Below are 16,471 nucleotides of genomic sequence, written 5' to 3' on the forward strand. Positions count from 1 at the left end.
CCTGACAGAGTTCATCAACCTCAACCACAGAAGCAAGTGATCTAGGAATTGTCTTGCTCTCACTCATACCTGAGAAAGATAACATTAGGAAGTGCGACACATTCTAGAGCACTATTTCTGCTGGCCCAGGGAACATCTGTAATAGAGTACCTGGGGGGCAACAGATAAACTGCAGATTGATGAACTACTCAGGCACACTGGATCAGATAGATTCTTGGAAGTGGAGCTGGAGAACCTAAATTTTTACCAAACTCCTCCAGCTGATTCTTCAGCATGCTGAAGTGTGAGAGCTGTTAGAGCTCCATGGAGTACACAACTGAGCCCTCAAGAAGTACTAAGAAACAGCAGGACAGCTGAGAGAAGGGAACAAAGCCTGTTCCTCTTAGGCTATCTCCACCATCCCTACAGCAAAAATTACAACCACAAAATACCTGGGAAAATGTACTCTCAGATTTTCTGGTTTATTGTGGGTATTTTACAACTGGTGTTAAAGATGTCAGTTGCTATTATCAATGGCTTTAAATTAGTGCAGTGAGTGAGAGCAACGCTATTAGCCATGAAGTTGTTTTGGGACCCAAGCAATGCAAGGAGTACAGGATAGAGTGATGCCCGTTGCTCCAAAAGGCAAGTTCTTTTCACGAACACTGGATTTTCAACAGACAATGCATGAGCTAAAGAAAAAGGAGTGAATGCAAATTACCTTTGTTCTTAAATATAGAACACTGGAGAATAAATGATTCACTGAGAGGTGAATCACTGTTTTGGTTTTAAAGACATTTACACATACCCTACCCCCAACCTACCCACCCACATATCCCACAGTCTCTGATCACCCGAGCTTCAGAGGATTAGAGGCTCGTTCTATTTTTACATCTATAATTGGAATATAAAAATCATGTGATAAATTGTATTTTTTAGGTTGTGCTCAAATAATACTGCTTTACTAAGTATTGAGAGTTAATTTTAAGAATGCTTGATTGGACTTGCTGGAAACCTAGAAACTGACTTGTTTCTGTGGAAAAATAAAAGCAGAGTTCCAAATAATGATAAATAACTTTTGGGATTCATATAAGAAAGTCAGAGATTGCTTATACATTTCACTTAGACATACAGTAAAATCTGGTTAACTGAGACTGGTAGCTCACATAATTTACAAATAAAAACAACTGATGTGAGTGATTACAGATCCCTAATTTTGCTTGGGGGAGCTGAGAACAAATCATCTTTTTTACAAGAGCAAATCAGTTAAAAATATAAAGAGATGGTGGTATTATTAGTTTAACACTTCCCTTATCTGGAACATAATAATCCAACAAACACATATTGGGACAACAGAAAATAGACTTTCAGAGTGATCAAAGTATACATGTTCAGAAGACCATGCAATTAAATATATATATGTTAATCAGGAGAACACTTGAGGGCTCTTGTATATGAACTGGGGGAAATCTTGTTATTTTCTAAGTTGGTAAGACTCCCAACCGTTTCTTAGGGAAAGGAGTAACCAAGTATTAAGTCTCCCCTGCCACACATCCCCCCATGACTACCACTACAAGGACGCATAATTCAGTAAGAGATGATGGCCAATTCTAGGAGTACATATCAATCACCTCCACACACCTAGGCTTCAGAATAAATAATCCCTCAGGAAAGAAGGGTGACTGCACACAACTCGAGAAATTAATCTAACTCGGGGCAACAAAATCAAAGGTAAGAACAGCCCAGACAGAGTCCAATTCTCGGAGAACTAATTCCATGTCATCCCATCAATCCCTATCCACTCCATTCAGCATGAGCACTAGAAAGCCGACTAAGAGAGAAGCCAGCATTTGCTGAATTTATTTCCACTATTCCACAAGGACCTGGGAAAGGAGGGACGTAGAGAAGAGTTAGGTAGGCTGAGATCAGGTATACGTTAGAACAGTAATACATTAGAACACAGCCATTTCCAAGGCTCTCACAGGAAATCACTGCTTGCCAAAGCTTAGGAGATCACCAAGTTAATAATGAATGCACTTATAGGTGGGGTGAAGTGTGGGTGCAACTAGCATGACCAAGAAACCCAGTGACCTGTGCCACAGTAAATAAGTCTTAGGTCAAGATCCTCCAGACATTTGCCATGGCATGCTCATACACCATTGGAGTGTAAAGAGATGTAACCCATTTGGAAGAAAATTTGGCTATTTCTGTCAAAATCTGAGATGCACACACCCCTTTAGCAACTCCACTTGTAGGAATTTAGTCTACAAAAACCAACGTGCCAAAGAGGGCAGTAAAATGATATTTGTTTCAGCAAAACACAAGAAATAATTTACATGTCTATCAATAAGGGTCTAATGACCTATTCTAGAATATAATGAAATACAATAGAGATTTAAGAAAAGAATAAGGAAGACTTTATGTGCTACTCTAAAGCTATCTCCAAAGAATATTAAGTAAAAACAGTAAAGTAGAAAACTGTGTAGAATATGCAACCATTTATGGGAGGGATGTGTGGGTATGTGCATGTACATATACATACATACACACACAAACACACACACACACACACAATCTCTAGTAACAGGTTGCCAGGAGACCTGGGCTTTTGAGGTTAGAGAGAGACTTTCTCTTTATAGTTCCTACCCTTTTATATCAATTAATTAATTAGTTTTTAATTACACATCATATATTATTTCCAACTTGAGGTTGTTTTGTTGGTTGGTTGTTTTCTTAAGGTTCTCTAATGTACAGATTCCTTCTGAGCATTCAAGAAGTTACAGAAAACATTTACAGATGTTCCTGTAAAGGAAAATTGCAGGTCAATCTCACAAAACCAAATGTAAAAATCCTAAACAAGAAATTAGCAAAGTGGGGCGCCTGGGTGGCTCAGTCGTTAAGCGGCTGCCTTCGTCTCAGGTCATGATCCCAGGGTCCTGGGATCGAGCCCCGCATCTGGCTCCCTGCTCGGCGGGAAGCCTGCTTCTCCCTCTCCCACTCCCCCTGCTTGTGTTCCCTCTCTCGCTGTGTCTCTCTTTGTCAAATAAATAAATAAAATCTTTAAAAAAAAAAAAAAAGAAATTAGCAAAGTGAATTCAACAATACATAAAAAAAAATAATCCATCACAACCAATCTGGCTTTATCCCAAGAAAGCAAAGCTGTTTTAATTTTAGAACTCCATTAATGTAATGTACCATATTGACAAATTAAAGGAGAAAAAAACCTATCTGATCATCAGAATACCTGCAGAAAAATATTTGATGAAATTCAACATCCATTTATTATTTTAAAAAGAATCCTTAGCAAACTAGGTATAGAAAAGAAGTTCTTATTGGCAAAGGCATTACAAACAATCCAGAGTAAACACCATACTTAATGGTGAAATTCTCTTCCTACCTGTCCTATAAGCAAACAATACAAAGGTGTTTAATGGTGGGCCTTAAGCCCTTTTTGGAAGATTAACCCCTTCAAAATATCATACATACGCTTTCAGCATATTTTATAACATCTTACATCATAACTTCCAAAGCCAGAAGTTCCATGAATCCCAACTGAAGAATCCTTGAAATAAAGGCTTAAAAAAAAAAAAAAAAAGTATAAAAACAGGAATCCATTCTATAGCACTATCTGATTTACAGTACTAAAACAAGACTCTATACACTCAAGTGTTCACAGACTACAAAATAAATAAAGTCCATGCTCTACAGCCCTGCACAATCTGGTTCCATCTCCTCTTTCAACTTTTATCTCTCACTGATCCACTACACTAGCCAACACTATTCATCTACTCAGTATTTAATGCCTTATGCCTCCACCAACCTTGTCCTTCCACCCTCTCTCCAAGCTCACATCCAACTAAGAGAGAAGCAAGTCAAGATGAGTCAAGACATCAACTTTATTACTGATAAAGCTGACTAGGGAAAATGGCTATAATCTATGATAAGAATTAGCCAGACTTCTCTAGCCAGTCATTGGCACAGCTAGACAACCCCAAGCCATCCCAGCAGGGCCGGATCTTTTAAGGCAGGAAAAGCCAAACGCAGGCTGACTCTGAACAGAGAGGCCTAGCAGGTGATGAGTTGAAAATCTTCATTCTCCCCAACTCACCAATCAATAAGTCAATCCTCTTTCTGTGGCAGTCCCTTTGACTGGAAACATGAGACCAGGTAAAGACAGACTGTCTCATTAATACTCAACCCTTTCTTCAAGGCATAGTACAAGTCCCACCCCTGACCAGAAAACCATCCCATCCCAGACATCATTTATCATGTTATCCTTTCCTTGGAATTCCTATAGCACTTAATACTGTGTTACTCTTGTCATTTGCAATAATATCTGTTGTACTGATGAGTAGTCTATCCAGATAAAATAGACAATAAGTCTCCTGATCCTGGGACTCTATCTTATCTCTCTGACTTTGCATCACTTAGATGCATGCCCTAACAAAAACGACACTCAGCTATCCACTGATTTTGAAAAATTATTCATGTCAGAATGTGGAGTGGAGTGTTCAATAGTTAGGAAGGAATGCTAAATAAAGGGGAAACATAATCAAGCGGTGTTCTCTGAAGATTCATAGTCAGTGGCATGCCTGGTTAGAATACAAAATACAAAGAAGCAGCAAAAGCCAAGAGAATAGGCAAGAGAGACGCGAGAGAGGGGATTACAGTTATTTAGAGGTGATTTGGAAAAGGGTTCTTTGAATGTCAGAGTAATAAATTAAAGCAGAAATCATAAAATAATGGAAAGCTGTCCAACAAAGAACTGAACAAAACAATTCATGAAAACAAATTAAGAAATGCATAAATATACTAAGGGTCACTTCACTGTAGGTCCTCAGCTGATCCTGAACTGCTTACTGCCTCTGGGATATTCCTCACAAAACAGAGTTGCCAAAAATCAGAGGTGGTAACTAAGTCATTTTTATGCTCTTTTTATGTACAACCAACAGATCCCAATTAGTCCTTATTAGAGTTCCAAGCCTAACTGAAAAGAATAATGAAGACGATTTACGGAGCTGAAAAATGAAACTTCTGCAAAGAGTAAGAAAGCTTCGGAAAAATATTAAAAAAATTCTGAGGCGTAATCATACTCTTCAAAGACTAGAAGTTAAAGAGAATATAGCAAGTAGACATTTTACAGCTCCACTGCAAAATGATGAAATTCAGCAACAGAGAAATTTTACCGAAATACACAGGAGAAACTCTAAGCATAAGCATTGTTAATGAAGCAGAGTAGAAACAATACTATCTTTTTTAGTCATTTCAATACTTGGTAGTCCACACAGCTGTCAACACAATGGGACAGTAATACAGAACACAGTAACACAGAACATGTTGCTACAATTTAAGCTATCTAAAGGCAACAGAAGATAACAAACAAGAGTCATAAAAAATAAATATACAGAAACTAATAAATATACAGAGGAATATTATTCCTCTAGAGAGGTCTTTAAAATTGTCATTCAGGCATTTTTGTTTGTCCTGAGTCAAAGAGCAGATAAATCAGGTATCTGTCTGACAAAAATATTTCTAAATCCTGGTCAACAATGTATGTGCTTCTTCCTCCACTGCCCAGAGCTCATTCCTTCGAGCACATAACAGACATTACCTGCTTTCCTGATAAAACTTTGTAAAATCTGCAACACTGGCTTTCTTTCTGCAAAAATTTTGTATTAGTCTCAAAATGAAGACAGGTCAACTATGATTCTTAAAACCTTGTTGTGCCTATTAGGAATCCTTGAACACTTTCCCCAGCATTAAAAAACTTAGAAGTCTTTGGTTTGCTTTAAGGAAGAAGCTGGGTGGGACGACAGTGAAATTGAGAGTAAAAACCAAGCTGGTCCAGGGTGTCCTGCAGGCTGCAAAATGCAGTTTAATCAGAGTGCCATTTTTCTTTTTGTTCAAATGATTTTAATTATTGGAATGCACAATTTTTTAAATATGCAATAAAAAGTTTTAAAACCTGAAAAAAAATAAATAAAGTTGGCAAGATATAACAATACAGATACGCAGCCAAGGGGATTTTTTTATGGGAGAGAGAAAATATCGTTTTGGAAAAAACGGCAAACCACATTGCTAATGCAATATGCAAGTCAGATGTATTTTTTTAACTGGGTAAAAAGATCATTCTTAGATGGGACTTGGAGTTATTTCAGTTTGACTATCAAGTTTATGCTTGAATCCTTCCACAGCACACTGAAGTTTGAATACCTCCAACTGTAGAAGAACTGACTAGCCTAGACAGCTCTTACTGTCTAGGAAAAAAAAAAAAAGTTATGTATGGTTACAAACTATGAGCCAGGGGTGCCTGACTAACCAACTTCACATACTGTATCACCTTAATCCTTATAAGCACTTGAGATCTAGGTTCCACTGTCAATCTTATCTCAAAGAAGACATAGAAGAGTTAAATATCACATCAGGCCACCAGGGCACCACATCAGACCAGCCAAGATTTGCCGTGGTCTTTGGAAGAGTTCTGTTTAGACTACATATATTCCCATACATTACAACCCACAAAGAACTTGACCCCCTTAATTTCTGCTTCTAAAAACTAAAAAATTCCTTCAAAACTTTTCTCATGCACATACCAGGTTCTCAAAATTTTCTGCATGCTATGGGTTCTCAGTTTGTGAACCTCAGGATTTTGTTTTTTTTATTTTATACATACCCAACTAGCAACAACTGAAATGCAAAGCATAAACAAAACAAATTCAATTCTTTTTCAGAATTACTCAGAACGGTAAGTAGAGACCATTAAAACATTTAAAAACTAGAACCAATGATTAGTTCTTTACATTTATCTTGCCAGAGGAATACACAACACTGCCAGGAGTAAATAAGAAATGGGGAGTGGGGGGAAATACATGGTCAGTAGCAATGTTTCGGGTATAAATAATTTATTAATAGTACTACAAATTTAATGAAACAGCAATATTTTAAGGCTTTGCTTATAGCTAAAATAGAGAGGCCACATTATTACAACATGAAGTAAATATGTCCCTGGAAAGAGGAGGAGTTAATCAAGCTGGCCCCATCGGTTGGGTCCATTCATCCTAGGTATTCCATACTTGTATGATTTGCTTGCTGCCCCTCTGTGAATATTAGTCCCTGCTTTCAGTAATTTAGCCACAAGACGTAGGCCTTCTTCATGTACAGAGGAAAGAAAAATTATGAAAAGTAATGGAATTTACACATTTCAGTACTTTCTACCAAAAATATAATAGCTCATTAAGAAGACAGCACTTACATATGCATAGTTTCCACGTTTATTTGCCTGTATTTACAGGCAAAATAGCTCCCTAAGAAATATTATTTTCTAATTCTAATCCACATCTCTTGTTACACTTCACCAAAATAATGTTTTACTCCTTAACACCTTGGAGCATTTACTTTCTTATTTCAAGGACTCAGTGGCCTCAGAACAAATTCATAGCACAAGCACTGATTTCCTCCTCACAGTGCTACTTCCTGAGCAACCAACTACACTCAACTTCTCTCTTTGCAAGGCCTCCCTTGATTTCCAAAGCTGCTGGAGTGCAGAGTGGCTCTGCACTGGCTGTTTTTTACTCAGAGACACACAAAAGACCCCTGTGTCTACCAACTATTCGCAATTCACTCAACTCACTGGTCTCCAGTTTACACCCAAGCCACTCCTTTTGCATATTTTGAAACTCAAAGAAAACATAACATTAAAAAGAAAGTGACACATATTTCTTCATTGAGCTATACAATGGACTATTATTATAATTAATGTTGCTTTTAGGCCAGATTTTTTGCTTTTATAAAATGTTTTTTAAAAATATCTCAGCCCTGAAATGTTTAACAGACTACTAAAAACAATTTGCATGACCAACTTATTCTTCATTGAAGTTCAACTCATAAATAGGTTCATTCATGCTAAAAAGCTATTTTTAAATGCGCCTAACTCATTGCTTAGAATCACTAACAATTAAGCATTATACTTCAGTGCAATCTTAAAAGTTTAAAATTATATTTCTCCCATCTCCTTCCCAACTCCCCCAATTCTGCCATCCTGAATATCAACATTATTTTAAACTTTGCTGTTCTTCTATTACAGTAGCTTCATTCATAGATAATTCAGAAATAATGCCTTTCTGAACACTCTGGCATCTGACTTTTAAATTCAGTTATTATACCAGTCAGGTTTTGGCTACATAAAGATGTATGAGCACATCCTGCCAAGTCCAAGAGGTTTCCCCAAATGAAATCAGGGGGAAATCTACCCAGAGAGGAGGCTATGCCCTTCAGGAATCAGCATCCCTATTGGGCCATTCACAAAAGGACCACAGGCTTCACTGGCAAGGCTTTGTTCTCTCTCATCTCATCAGCCCTCTCCTTGGCATGAACACCTATCCCCTGGTGAGAATGCACATCAGGTTGCCAGAATGACAATTTATTACTCAAGTAGGGCACAAAGTTTAAACTATATGCTTTTAAAAATGACAGCCTGGGGCACCTGGGTGGCTCAGTCATTAAGTGTCTGCCTTCGGCTCAGGTCATGATCGTGGGGGTCCTGGGATCGAGCCCCGCATCGGGCTCCCTGCTCTGCGGAAAGCCTGTTTCTCCCTCTCATGCTCCCCCTGCTTGTGTTCCCTCTCTCGCTGTGTCTCTCTCTGTCAAATAAATAAATAAAATCTTCAAAAAAAAAAAAAAACCAAAACACTAATTTCTTTAAAAAAAAAAAAAAATGACAGCCTGGAGTTATTAAAGAAGCCGAGTCCCACAAACAGACCTGAAGCTGCAAAAGGTAGTAAGAGGTCTACAGAAAAAGTGTCCAGGGATGCCTGGGTGGCCCAGTCGGTGTCTGCCTTAGGTTCAGGTCATGATCCCAGGGTCCTGGAATGGAGTCCCGCATCGGACTCCCTGCTCAGCGGGGAGCCTGCTTCTCCCTCTCCCTCTGCCGCTCCCCCTGCTTGTCCTCTCTCTCTCTCAAATAAATAAAATCTTTAAAAAAAAAAAAAAGTGGGGTGCCTGAGTGGCTCAGTTGGTTAAGCATCTGCCTTCAGCTCAGGTCATGATCCTGGAGTCCTGGGATTGAGCCCCGCATCGGGCTCCCTGCCCAGCGGGGAGTCTGCTTCTCCCTCCGACCCTCCCCCTGCTCATGCTCTCTCTCCCATTCTCTCTCTCTCAAATAAATAAATAAAAATCTTAAAAAAAAAAAAGTGTCCAATCCAACATGTAACAGTCAAGCTTACAGGATTCTTGAAATAGATGGCAAATAGACGGCAAGTTAAAACATGTGAGGCCAACAGGCTTACTCCCTTACTCCTCATTTTGACACACCTAGTGGAAGGGCCTCAAGCTTAATACAGTACTTTACTTTATTGTTTAAAGCAATATGTAAACAAAATAAATAGAAGCTTACTGGCAGAGTAAAAGCCACGCCTGGGTTAAACTCCTGGTAATATAACACTTGGTATTTTCCGTGCCCAATTTTTCCAGAGAGTTTAAGGCACATTACTAGCACGATCTCATTAATCCTTACAACACCTTATGAGAGAAGTAGGCAACAAGTATTTTAATCTCCCTTTTTAAAATGGAAAAAAAAAATGTGATGTATAACTTTCCAAGATTACAGCTGGTACACAGTCAGGGAAACAGCTAGCCTGACTCTCAGTAAAAGGTGGAATACACTGGGCTATTTTAAAGGAAATGATTCTCATTGAGGTAAGATGGATTTCTTAGGCAGCTGTATACTATTAACCTTACATATAAAACTGCCAGTTATTTTACCAGCAAAAATGGGTTTATTTGGGTAGAGCAGAGAATTGCAATTCAGGACATACAAACTACCAAGCTATGGCAAAACCAGAGCTAAGTCTGGAGAACAATGGAGAGGAACGTTCTTTTATAGAGAAAAGGAGGGAATTGGGAGGGGCTGTTATAAACAAAAAGTATACTGGAGTAAACTGGGAGTTCCGAGTGTAGTGGCTTTTCATTGGCTGTGCTGTTACAGAGCAAGGAGAAAACCCTTCTCTCCTGCTGTAGTAAAGCAGTATGGACTTGCAAAGTATCTCTGTTGGTTCTGCAACTGACAAGTGAAGGCTCCCCCTTCTGACCTCCCAACTCCATTTTTGTTAGGTTTCCCTTTATAATTTCCACACTACTATATACTTTGCAAAAGGGATTGCCATTCCACTTCTCACAAAGTTTTTAGAATTTATACTACAATGTCAAACAAAGTTGTTTTTAAAAGTGCATACTTCTGGGGTGCCTGGGTGGCTCAGATTGTTGGGCGTCTGCCTTCGACTCAGGTCATGATCTCCAGGTCCTGGGATCGAACCCCACATCAGGCTCCCGGCTCGGCGGGGAGCCTGCTTCTCCCTCTCACTCTGCCTCTTCCCCTGTTTGTCCTCTGTCTCTCTCAAGTGAATGAACAAAATCTTAAAAAAAAAAAAAAAAAATGCATACTTCCCCAGACCTCTTAGCTTCCAATTATACCCTACAACTGTGCTACTCAAACACGGGTATCTTCAAATCCTCAGGGTTACTCAGCAGTGTGCTAAGGGGTACACAAAGTCTCAGGACCAATGGGTACATTTTCTTGGAGTTCAGTTTGAATAGACAGTCATTTAAAACCTGATTTTTATATTAAAATAAGTATATTTTTAACATGTAATGGAAAATGGGCATAAAATTTTTAAATGAGTCATAAAAGAAATTATGTCCATGCAGCATGCTGCTTTAGAGTATGCACTCAAGCAAGGTTGGGAGAGTAGAAGGAATGTAACTTGTTTTTTAGGGGTAATTCAAGGGAAATGTTTCAGAAGTTCTGATAAACAGAACTAAGAGATTTAAGAGAAAAACTTATTCCAATCTTCTTGCCTAGCCCAAACTATTCCAGGCAAATGGGAATACACTGTTCTATAAAGTCTTTTTACTTGGCTTTCTTTTCACGTAGGTTCTAAGACCTATCAGACTGGGATTCTACTTCACATCTTCTACAGAAATATCTTAAGATTACCAGCAGTAAATGGGGCTCTTGGGTGGCTCAGTCAGTTAAGCAGCCAATTCTTGATTCAGCTCAGGTCATAATCTCAGGGTCCTGGGATCAAGCCCTGCATGGAGCCCCAAGTTGAGCCCCTTGCTGGGCACTGCACTCAGCAAGCAGTCTGCTTGAGGATTCTTTCTCTTTCTCCCTGTTCCTCACCCCACTCAAATAAATAAATAAATCTTAAAAGAAAAAAAAATTACCAGCAGTAAAATGCTATAACCACATTAAACCTAGACAATGCTTAGCTCTACTTATGTGTACACTTAACTATTTTAAGAATGCCTAACACATACCAGGTTCACCCTGCTAAAGTCTTTTAACTATGAGCTGGTCCATAAGGTGCCTGAACCCCTTTGACTCTTAGAAGAGTGTTCTCTTTAGTATTTCAACCAGAAAGTTAAAAAATAGGGGCGCCTGGGTGGCTCAATCAGTTAAGCATCTGCCTTTGTCTCAGGTCATGATCTCAGGGTCCTGGCATCGAGCCCCACCTCGGGCTCCCTGCTCAGTGGGGAGTCGATTTGTCCCTCTCCCTCTGTTCCCTCCCCACCCTGCTCATGCTCTCTCTCTCAAATAAATAAAATATTTAAAATAATAATAATAATAATAATAAAGAAAAGGCATATGACCACATATGTTGGCAGGAGTGATTCCTTTACACTTACTAAAAATATACACTAACTGGGGCACCTAGGTGGCTCAGTCAGTTAAGTGTCTGCCTTCAGCTCATGTCATGATCTGGGGTCCTGAGATGGAGCCTGAGTCGGGCTCCCTGCTCAGCAGGGAGCCTGCATCTCCCTCTCCCTCAGCCTCTCCGCACCACTCCTGCTCTCTCTCTCAAATAAATAAGATCTTAAAAAAAAAAAAAGAAAAGAAATATCACTAACTGCCAAAAGAGTCACATGATCAAGTTAGTAACCAAAGGTAAAAAGCACACAAAGGTTACCAGATACCAGGTAACCAGGAAAATCAACTGACTGGGCAAAAATGGCTTCTCCCAAAACTTACTTCCTTCCAAATGCATAGAATTAAGATTAAGTATTGAGGGCCCATTCATATATTCCCAGATGCTATGAAGGGAATTGCTTCCAACGTCCAAGAAGTTCAACAAGAGGCTAGTGAAAGATCTAAATCTAAACCACCAAAATTAAACTGGTAACCCCTCTGAGGAGCTAAATGAGCAACTACACCCATGGAAGACATTCATTTCAGCTCCTCGGGACACCTCTAGATTTACAAAAGAACCAGGGTGCAGAAATGCATATCCATGTTCCTACAGTTCCTGAAACTACCAGAGAAGGAAGATACTCTTGGTTTTCAATTGTTTGGGGTTCCAGAACCCTTGGAGAAGGTGGTGAATACACTGTACCCTTTCTTGAGGGGAAACAAAAAATCCACACACACATAGAACAAAAATATCCACTCACACCCACATAGAACACTGTACACTACTTCAGGGTAGCCGTTGCCCTCGGTTAAGATCATCCTGTATTTCTACCCAATAACGGAGATTTCTCAATTCAGAAAAACTGCTCTCAAGTCCAATTCGCCTAATTAGGATACTCAGACATTGAGGAAGATTTCACAAGCAGATCATAAAGTATACTGAACTTTATTTTTAAAAACAGAACTTCTATGTCTAAATGAATTGTCCTCATTCAAAGAGTCGCCCTAGGAAACCACACTTGTTATTTCAAGAAATCCTGAGCAAATCATTTAGAATTCCTGTTCTGAAGTAACCTCCAAAACCAGTTTTCACATCACGTAAGACAGGGGGATTCTTCACAGACACACCTCATGTCTCACTAAAGAAAGACTGTGTTCCAGCTTGCTATCACCTGGCCTACAGAGCAAACTTTCAAAGTTGTAGCCTGACTCAAAAATAAAATCCACCCAGAAAAAAATAAAGGTCCATCACTGCTGTGGGTAATTTTTCAAAATGCAATGGAGGATATAAATGTAATTCCAAAGTAAAAAGATCCAACAATGTGTTCAGCTACTGTAAAATCACAAAAATAAGTGTAAAGCCTCCTCAAGTGTCTACTCTGAAAAGAATAATGTTCTTCAAAATCTTTTATGTTTTGATATAAAATTTATTTATTTAATAAACAGGTGGCGGGGGGCGGGAGGGAAGCTAATGTTCAGTATGCTTTCCAGAATGCCTTCTCTTACTGGGATCCATTTTAATAACAGCTTTAAGGTACTAAGTAAAATTATATCACACTCATATATTCTTTTAAAAATCCCTTTCCCACAAATATTCTTTGTTCAAGTGCTCCACAAAGTACACTATCTTAATGAAATTCTGAAAACAAAACAGCTGAATTTAGATTTAGAAATCCACAGTACAGGGGTGCCTGGGTGGCTCAGTCATTAAGCGCTGCCTTCCGCTCAGGTCATGAGCCCAACGTCGGGCTCCCTGCTCAGCGGGGAGCCTGCTTTTCCCTCTCCCACTCCCCCTGCTTGTGTTCCCTCTCTCTCTATCAAGTAAATAAATAAAATATTAAAAAAAAAAAAATCCACAGTACAAATGTGTATTTACGGAATGACCAGAAAACAATACAAATTCCTAGTAGGGGGAAATTCAGTAATGAAATAAAGTATCCACGTTGTAGATCTTGTTAAAAATTATTTTATAGGGCGCCTGGGTGGCTCAGTCGGTTAAGCGACTGCCTTCGGCTCAGGTCATGATCCTGGAGTCCCAGGATCGAGTCCCATCGGGCTCCCTGCTCGGCAGGGAACCTGCTTCTCCCTCTGACCCTCCCCCCTCTCATGTGCTCTCTGTCTCTCTCATTCTCTCTGTCTCAAATAAATAAATAAAATCTTTAAAAAAAAAATTATTTTATAGTTACAGCTTGTTGTGTTCATTTCTAAAAAGAGATCACACTCTACCTTATTTGTTCAAGGTCTGGTATTCACAGACATGGACTAATAAGCAAGACAAATTTCAACAAGATAGTGTAAGATTAAATTAATCAAACACCCTTGATATTTTGAATGTTCATCTGTAGGAAAATTCAATATCCAAATTGTTATATTAGTATCATTAATATTATTATTAATATTAGCCTTGGCTATCATACTCCACAGACCTGAGTCCCTGTTAACTTACTTATAATTTAATGTAAGTGGGTGTAATTTAAAGTAAACCCAAGGATCTTTAGAAATCTGAAAATACTAGTCATAAGGAGTAAATATTCTGAAAGGACGTATTATTATTATTATTATGGATTTGTAGATACCACAAACACATGGTCTCCATATGAATGGCCCACAGGGGATTTTTTAAAAACCCCTCCAAATTATATATAGCTTTAAAGAATTTAAAAAGTTTATTTCTGCTAATAAAATATAAATATATACAAGTGTGCAAGGTAACATTTCTTAACTATCTAGTTTTTGAAATGAGAAATAACATGCTCAGTAAAAGAGGGAAAAAAACCCTCATTTACCCTAATATATTCAAACACTGATAAACCAACTTACCTCATTTTCTTAAATTTATTTGCAATTTGAGCCCTTCCATGGAGCTCGGTAAAAACTTCAGTTTTATAATAGATTGTAACCTTCCTACCAGCCAATCAGACATAGCTTTACCATTTTATAACACTTTCCACATCCAAATTTCAACATCCTGGCATGTTCCCTGCCTGACCACCTTCTTTTTTTTTTCCCTAAGATTTTATTTATTTATTTGACAGAAAGAGAGACAGCGAGAGAGGGAACACAAGCAGAGGGAGAGGGAGAAGCAGGCTTCCCGCTGAGCAGGGAGCCCGATGTGGGACTCGCTCCCAGGACTCTGGGATCATGACCTGAGCCGAAGGCAGACGCTTAGCTTAACGACTGAGCCACCCAGGCTCCCCTGTCCACCTTCTTTTAAAAAATACTATTACCGGGGCATCTGGCTGGCTCAGTAGGTATAGCATGAGACTCTTGATCTCAGGGTCGTGAGTCCAAGTCCCACAATGCGTGTGGAGCCCCCTTAAAAAAATAAAGTAAAATAAATAAATGTACTATTACCAGTGGGAGAGTCTGCGTTGTGTGAATGGAGGTCTCAGTTCTTGGATTCCGCATGAAGGATGTATGTGAGGATCCACGCTTTAATAAAGACAGCCAGAAAGAAAGTAGCAAGCACAAAGCAGTACATTAAGGACAGTACACCCTCAAGGTGGGAAAGCAGGCAGGCCTAGAGCTGGCCACGCACCGGTCAGGGGTGTCTCACAGAGGTTATAGCTAGGCAGTCTCCAACTGAGGTTGTTTCCAATCATCTAAGGGACTCCTCCTAAGGGTTGGGAGGGGGAGTTTCTGGCCCTACAAGGTACTTGCCGGTACAAACGGAACTGTCAGAGCCATCTTCCCCCGGGGGGGTTGGTGGGGGAGGTCAAAACCACAATATAAATATATTATAATGAAGCCACAGGTTACCCCGGGGCAGCAGTTGAAGAGGAGAGCACAGGTTCTGCACCTGCGGCTCTTCGTCTGTCAGCCCCAGGGTGCTGGAAGCAGCAAGGCCAAGATGTTAAAAGCCACAAAATCAGGATATTGTGCCCTCAGGCTTCTATGTGTGCTTCTAAGTGGCACCTATTTATCACTTTTGCCTCCAGGTCATGTCTAACTGCTACTCTATCAGTACTTGCTTTGAAAGGGTCAAAAAATAAATCTCTCTGGGGCGCCTGGCTGGCTCAGTCAGTGGAGCATACAACTCTGGACCTCACGGTTGTGAGTTCAGCCCCATGTTGGGCATAGAACTTAATTAAAAAACAAACAAAGAAATCTTGCTTACAAGAGTACTCTGAAAATTAATCAGTTAAGGATGAAAAGATATAGCTCCTAACTGCCACATAAATAGCAATTATACACCCTAGGGAGTACATTCCTTAACTAGTACATGCAAACCTCAGATGTGCTTAGGCAGAGATGATTACACACCAAAATCCTATACCACAACTTGAAAACACTCAAATAAGGATGTACCTGCCTAGGTTCCTGGTGAAAAACAAGAAACTGACTCAGGTTAGCTTAGGCAGAAAAGGTGCTTGTGCCTGGCCAGGTTTCGGGGAGCTCACTGTCTGCAGAGGGGCTGCAGATGCAGACTCAGACTGGGGCCAAGCAGGGCAAAGCACAACAGAACAGCCTCGCCTGCCGGAACGCTGCGGGAGCCACTGCTCCAGCCACTACTCCACCCCAGGAGACACCCCAGGAGACAGTCACCTCCATCCACCTAGACTCTGGACCATAGATACTGTTACCCGTCAACCAGCGCAGCTGCCTCCAGTAGTCTACACAGGCAAACTGAAGCACTCAGAGCTCCTTAGACTCACAAGCCCAATCTGATGGCCAGAAGTAGGCCACGGTAGGCCTGCCTGCCTTGGGCTTTAGCACAGGGAGGTTGAGCCCAGCTTTCCATTGGCCTTGGATTACCACAACAAAAAAGAAAACCGAACACAAAAAAGATAAACATCTGCCACAGAAGGG

General features: G+C 39.9%; 1 protein-coding gene across 1 annotated transcript in view; it reads right to left on the reverse strand.

Annotated features, from left to right (window-relative positions):
• PSD3 (pleckstrin and Sec7 domain containing 3) overlaps positions 1-16,471 on the reverse strand; it is a 522,661-nt gene that overhangs the window by 469,728 nt on the left and 36,462 nt on the right. The window lies entirely within an intron of this gene.

Source organism: Mirounga leonina, unplaced genomic scaffold (assembly GCF_011800145.1).
Source record: "Mirounga leonina isolate KUSES-001 unplaced genomic scaffold, KU_Mleo_1.0 Mir_128, whole genome shotgun sequence".
Classification (NCBI taxonomy): Eukaryota; Metazoa; Chordata; class Mammalia; order Carnivora; family Phocidae; genus Mirounga; species Mirounga leonina.